This window comes from Salminus brasiliensis, chromosome 10 (genome assembly GCF_030463535.1).
Source record: "Salminus brasiliensis chromosome 10, fSalBra1.hap2, whole genome shotgun sequence".
NCBI classification, from domain to species: domain Eukaryota; kingdom Metazoa; phylum Chordata; class Actinopteri; order Characiformes; family Bryconidae; genus Salminus; species Salminus brasiliensis.
In genome coordinates this window covers 36,821,635-36,828,170 of record NC_132887.1, presented here as the reverse complement: position 1 = coordinate 36,828,170, position 6,536 = coordinate 36,821,635, and the positions used below count along the sequence as shown (strand labels likewise).

Sequence of the window (6,536 nt, the reverse complement as noted above, 5' to 3'; positions counted from 1 at the left end):
AATAGAAATGCTACAGAATGACTTGCAGTAAAAACTTTTACACTGACTTCCATTGAAAGCTACCCCCCTTCCTTTCCTCTGTAAAGTTCCTTCGACATATGTGAAGCTACCGCCTCTTTTCATACTGCCACTGATGCTGCATCGCTAAGTATCTCCTAAACAAAAGCTAACAGACGTCTGTGCTGACCAACATCACAGTCACGCAAAACTTTGCATCTCTATTTTTGCTGTTTTCTTTACTTTTGGACTTGTAAATATGAATCTGGCGGTAGTTGCATCGATAGAAATAGACCAATGGAAATTCTCTAGAATGACTTGCAGTAAAATCTTCCATTGAAGTTAACTTTTGTAAAGTTGGAGATGCCTTTTGAAGATGTAAGTTGCGCGATAGCACCCACATGTTTAAAAATGCATGCTGACGGCCGAGCAATGCTGACCTCCATTTTTATCTAAAACAAGGAGTTGTAATATAGGTAGTATAATTGGATTAGGAATATCTGTGTATCTGTGGCTTTGCGAGTCTTTGTGCTGAACTTTAACGCTGCTTTGTTTTCTGATAATCCGGTTTAAAAGCAGAGGATTAAGACTATTGGCTTGTACGCCGTTCCGTTTATTTCCTGAGAGCGTTGTTACGATCCCTGCTGTGTTTGGAAAGAAGGCCAGGGTCATCTCTTTGAAGTTTGGGTCAGGGGCGCGGCAATGCAAAACTCAAAGGCCTGTAATTAGAATTCTCTTTGATGTGCCTTCTGGTTGTTAGACGTCAAATCGGACTCTCGTGTATGCCTTTGGATTTGACGTGGTACTCGAAGCTTGATCTCCCGAAGATCAAGTCAGACATGCACATCAACTCGCTCTCCCTACTCTCTATAACTCACACCTTCTGATCCCAAACGCTGGCTCTACAACTGCATATTTTATATGCAAAATTAGAGATGGGCTTTCAGATTGACCGGCCAGTTGTTGATACCAATCGTGGGTGGGGCAGGATGCTGCATTAACCTTTCCGTGAAAACTTGGTGATGCATCATTGTGCAGGGCTTCTGTAATGTCCTGTGACTTGTCTGTCAAGATGGAGGACCATTCGCTTTTTAAAAACTCCGAACACTCGCTGAGAGTGAATTCCACTGTGGGGCTCAAAGTGGAAACCCAGCCGAGAAGGTCTGCTTATGTAGCGTTAAGAGCCTGCATCACTGGACGGGATTCCTTTAGTGGTGTTTGGTAGCTCTGCTGTGTTCTGATACTCACTGTACTGGGCTGAGTAATGTGCTCTGGATGGGGTTATCCGGTTAGTGGCATTAAAACTATAGACTATATAGTAGCATATAGACGTGATACACAATAAACACGGGCGAACGCAGAAGTGTCCAAAATCTACAGATTACTTTTTTTTTGTGTTAAATGTTAGATCAAATCCCCCTTCTGCATTTTTAAAAGCCATAGCTTTGCTGTTTCTGCTGTTTTTTTAGCGATATAAATGAAACCGCTTGGCAGGAGACTTACGCCTCTATTGGAGGACAGCCGAGAACGAGGGGCAGGGGGTTAATGACGTCAGCAGTCTAATAAAAAACAAGTGAAGCAGAAGGTCCAAGCATGACCGGACCACTTGCCTACTTGCCTTCTAATCCAGGTGGCCAGCAGCCATTATTTCAGAGCATTTCTGTAAGCAACAGAAGTCAACATATATATTCAGCATAAAGGCTTTTATGCAGATGCTTGTGCAGGTTCTTCAGCTGATGAGGACCATGGTCACAATTCGGCTTGAGGCAAAGCACTGCTTCTACTCCATCTTTGCAGAATTTCACTTTCGATTCTCCTCAGCTTTTATAATACAGATATCACAAATACATGCAGCATCTCGCTCCTGCATCATCTGAACTCATGGTTTTGTAGTTATCCCTGATGAGCATTCCTGGGTATTAAATAATGAATGCCTGATCAGTGTTCTGGATCTGTGTGTACAAGCCGTATCGCTGGGTGGGATGCGAGGATGAGTCCAGCAGCTGCCAACTCTGACTGAGAGACAACAGGGGCAACTGTTTCTCCTCTCAGTACTGAGCCATGATACTGTTACCATGGCAGCCAGAGTTTTGGGGATGAAGGGGAGCTGGGGTGGTGGTCCATCATGGTCTTGAGAAGTTTCTCTCTCTTTTTTTTCCTGTGTTTCCATGGCGTCCCCCATAGGAGGAAGCAGCTTTGTGATAATCATCTTTTCAACTTGACACGGAAGTGAGGAATAAGGGAAAAGATGGCCTCAAGGGGAATTCATTTTCCCCCTCCCTCCCACAATCCTTTTGCCTCCCACCCCACCGCCATGTTCCTACCATATCTTTTTATCTTCACACCAACTGAAGACTGTGTGTGTGTGTGTGTGTGTGTGTGTGTGTGTGTGTGTGTGTGTGTGTGTGTGTGTGTAGCTTTATGTGTGAATCCCCAGGACTTTCTGTCATCTGTTCTACAGTGAAGCCCCATGGGCTGATATCAGCCTGAGCTCTGTGTGTTATGTTAAGACTGTGTGTTGGGACTTGCTGACAAAACACTCTCCCCAGCCTCACCCAGAGCAGCGTGTTTGATACCCACCTACAAACCAACTCCCTTTCTGCCTTTTTTCCCTCCCCCCCGAATGCAGCACACTCTCTGCAAGACGAGGGTTGTTTCTTCCTCATCTAACGTTGGCTAACGTGAAGAAGTTTTGGCACTGCTAAGCCTCAGTTGTTTTGAGTAAAGTTCTTGACATAAACTCCGCAAACACATTCAATAATTCATGGAATTTTTATTTATTTATTTATTTATTTCCCTTTGCTGCACTTGTTCCACTGCGGTAATACAGCAGTTGATGGAGAAGAAAACCTGCAGCTTGATCTGTTCTTCGTCTGACCTTGGCCAGTCATTCCTGCCCCCCTCAGGACTATCCCTTATCAGGCGCGATCTTCAAGCATATCCCGTGGGAGTATGTGCATAGAGAATGAAGTCGGGAAGTTTTGCTTGGGATGGAGACAAAATATTCTCTGCCTGTTTGGTTTGGGTTTCCAAGAATGATTTCAGCTGGAGAACTTAGACTGCGTCATGTTCGGTTTCCTTACACACCTGAAGCCCATTCGGCTAACAGCTGGCGTCTGGTCCATTTCTATTTTGATTATGTTCAGCGATCGCAGTAGGTCCAAGTATGTATGTATTATGAGGAGTATTGTCACCACCAAGAAGAGCACATACCACTATGGATTTAAATATTATTGGTGGGAGATTGAACCCTTTGTGTGCTATTGGCCATCCTCTCTTACCTCCACTTACAGAGAACTGATGTCTCAGATTGGTCTCGATAGAAATATATTACAACATATGGTACATTATTAATCAACTATATCAAATAATCAAACTACTCTTTTAAATGCATTTACATAAATTACCATAACCCCCCCCCCCCCCAAGGTTCCTTAAATTACCACCTTCCACCTCGACCTTCTCTGAAACACAAGCAGAGATCTTCAGGTTCAGACCTTAAATCTTGGATTTTGTAATCACTGGTAGCTGGCCAGTCAGTTACCTGAAAAGTTCAGTTGACTGCCAGAGCTTGCAAAATTCAGGGCCAGAAATTTGAGCTGAAGTTGAAGACCTCTTGATAAAACCTCTTCACATATCTACACGCAGGGGACGTGGAGTGCTGGAAGACTGGCTCTAAATTTTTACTCTGCTTCTGTTGAAAACACATGCTGCAGTGCTATCTCTGCTGCTACTCCTAGACGTGTGACAAACGCCATACCGCCAGTGATTTGTAATATTTTATATATTAAAATTTTATATTATTAAGTACCTGATTCCTAACAAGGAAATCTAAGAATTGTTATGAAGAAACATTGAGAGCTATGAATGTGCATAGGCTGGTAATACTAGATAAGACTCCTGTACATTCCACTTCTCTGTTTAAACGTTCAGGGGACAAACAGTCTTATTGTAGTATAACTTTCTTTGTCTGAATACCACTGTTGTGTAATGTAATGTTGTCCAAGCTAACCATGCTTTCACTTTCTCACACTCAGCTTAAACCTAGCTTGTACAATATCAACAAATTTATAAGTGGTCCTAGCTCTTGTTGAATGAGCAATTATTGATGGTGTCCACAAAACTCACAGGTTTTAATTTTTCATTGCTTTTCTTATGATTGAGTGTTCTGCATTTAGCAGAAATCGAACTCCAGGGACGGTTTTACTTCATTTACACACCCACGTACAGCAGAGGGCTGCCCTCCAAACCACAACTTGGGTAAAGGTTTCACTGGAGCGCTGCTACAGAGTAAAATAGGATCAGAAATTTTTTCATTCTCCGCTGTAGTTCTATGTCCAGTCCTTGTGGGGTCTTTCTGCATTGAGTTCATTATCACAGATCCACAGAACAGATTCAACTTCTGAAGCAACAAACAAGCTGGAAGAAGTTGTGTCCGGAGCTCTGAGCGTTCATAGGAGAGGAGAAACTACAGCAGCAAGCATTAAGCTGTGGTGCAAAACATTGCTAATGTCTGTGGCGTTATAGAATTGAGAGCAGCATGGGTACGGTGGTAGTGGTAATAGTGCCAGTGCACAGATAACGGCTAACAATGCTGTAAATGGTGCGATATTGCCGTGGAAATGGTAATGAAAGGACCACTGCCCGCATCTCATTTCCATACTGATCTCATACCTTTTTTTATTATTCATCTGAACATGGATTTAGGGAATGCGGGGATGGTTAATGCTGCAGGGATGTTACTGTGGAAATGGGGTGGGGACGCTGGTGAAGCGTGTAGAGATGGAGTGGGGGCGGGTGCAGCTCTATTATATGCACTATAATTTACTATTATATCATAATTCTGTAATAGTTTTAATAGACTATATAGCCTATAAATCAGTGTTAAGTAGGCTATATTGTTTTGACAGAATTAGCACTCTATATGGTTGTAGTACAAAAGTATTGGGGCACTTGATTGTTTATCGTTTCTTCTGAAATCAAGGGTATTGTGTAAAAAAAAAAAAAATGGAAATAAGGCTTTCTACTAGAGTTTGAGGCATTGGCTGTGTGCATTGGATTACATTAAGCGACAAGAGCTTTAGTGAGGTCAGGATGTTGGACGATTACCACCCCGACTCCTTATCTCATCCCAAATAAATTGATGGATGGAGCACCAGTTCCACTGCTCCACATCTCAGTATTGCTGGGGGGCTTTATACCCCTCTAGCCCAAGTCGGGCATTAGGCATGGTGCCAGTAGGTAGTCCTGTTTTATTGTCAGTGCTTCTCTGCAGGGACTGGACAAGCTGTGTGTGCATTTGCACATCAGTGTCAGTAATGGGTGCTGAAGTTAAAGTAGCTGAATATATTTATTAGAAGGGGTGACCACAAACCATCTTTAAGGGGCTGTTTTTCCTCGAGAGTGAGAAAAGTGACCCAGTTGACCAGTGATGAGCATTTCCTCTTTGTATTGACAGGAGAAGTGGATGGGGGCGACTTAACATTCAATGTAAGTGTTGGGTGTCACAAGATTTCATTCCAAGTCGTTTTGGAGCATTTCTATTGGTCCATTCATCACAACATTCTGACACAATGCAAACACCTGCTGCCAGATTTCCTGATGCCCTGTCTTCATTCTCTCCCACTTACTCTCTTAGTCTCTCTTTGTGTGTGTGTGTGTGTGTGTGTGTGTGTGTGTGTGTGTGTGTGTGTGTGTGTAAATGCCAGTTCACTATGCAAACATTAGTGCGTTGTTCTCTGTAAATTTGCCTCAGGCTGATTCTAAAAGCCCCTGGGTTCTTCGTCAGCTGGCTACTGTATGGCTGCTTGCCAAGCTGCGTCTGCCTCAGCTTTCCCATCTATTCTGCTGACATCCTACTTTTGGCGTCACAACTTCACATTACAGAATTGGTGGTGACATTCTGAAATACATGTTTTTTTTTGTGATCCATGTTTCTTTCATAAGCTGTGAAACATAATCACACTGTCTGGCAGGACCCAGGAGCAAAGGCTCTTTACATACTGGGCTCAGGGTCTCAAACTCAAAGGCCTTGCTCTTTTAGACTAGAAAAGCAAGCGCTGAGCACTACTTCCTGTGTTTGTATAGACTAAGTAACATCTGATATCACCTGATTATAATAAATAAAGATCCTATGACCATATTGAGAGAACACTCCAGAACACCCTTTAGGATGTCAGATCACCCCTTTCCAAACTCCATGATAAATTGATTGATTTACTTTTTTATTATTGCATTTATCCCATCTTCAGTGCTGTAGTCAGGAGAGCAGATTTTTCCAGAAACGTGTGTTGGAAAGAATTTTCATTAGAGTCCTCAGACCCCTGTTAACTACACGACCTGTAGTTTTACAACCATGAGTCCTGCTGATATGAACACTGCTAGCCTATGGTCAGAGAAGGACTTCTGGACACATGTTAAAACTAGTCAGAGTCTGTGTAGGGTTGTGTCTACAGTATAGAACTATTATGCATAATTAAAAATGATCCACATTTCTGGTACTGTGACTAGCCTAGAGAGTAAGAGATGGCCTTTTGATG

The 6,536-nt window shown here is 42.8% G+C and overlaps 1 protein-coding gene across 3 annotated transcripts in view; it reads left to right on the top strand.

Annotated features, from left to right (window-relative positions):
* The window catches only part of ttc27 (tetratricopeptide repeat domain 27), an 82,112-nt gene that overhangs the window by 33,778 nt on the left and 41,798 nt on the right, over window positions 1-6,536 (top strand). The window lies entirely within an intron of this gene.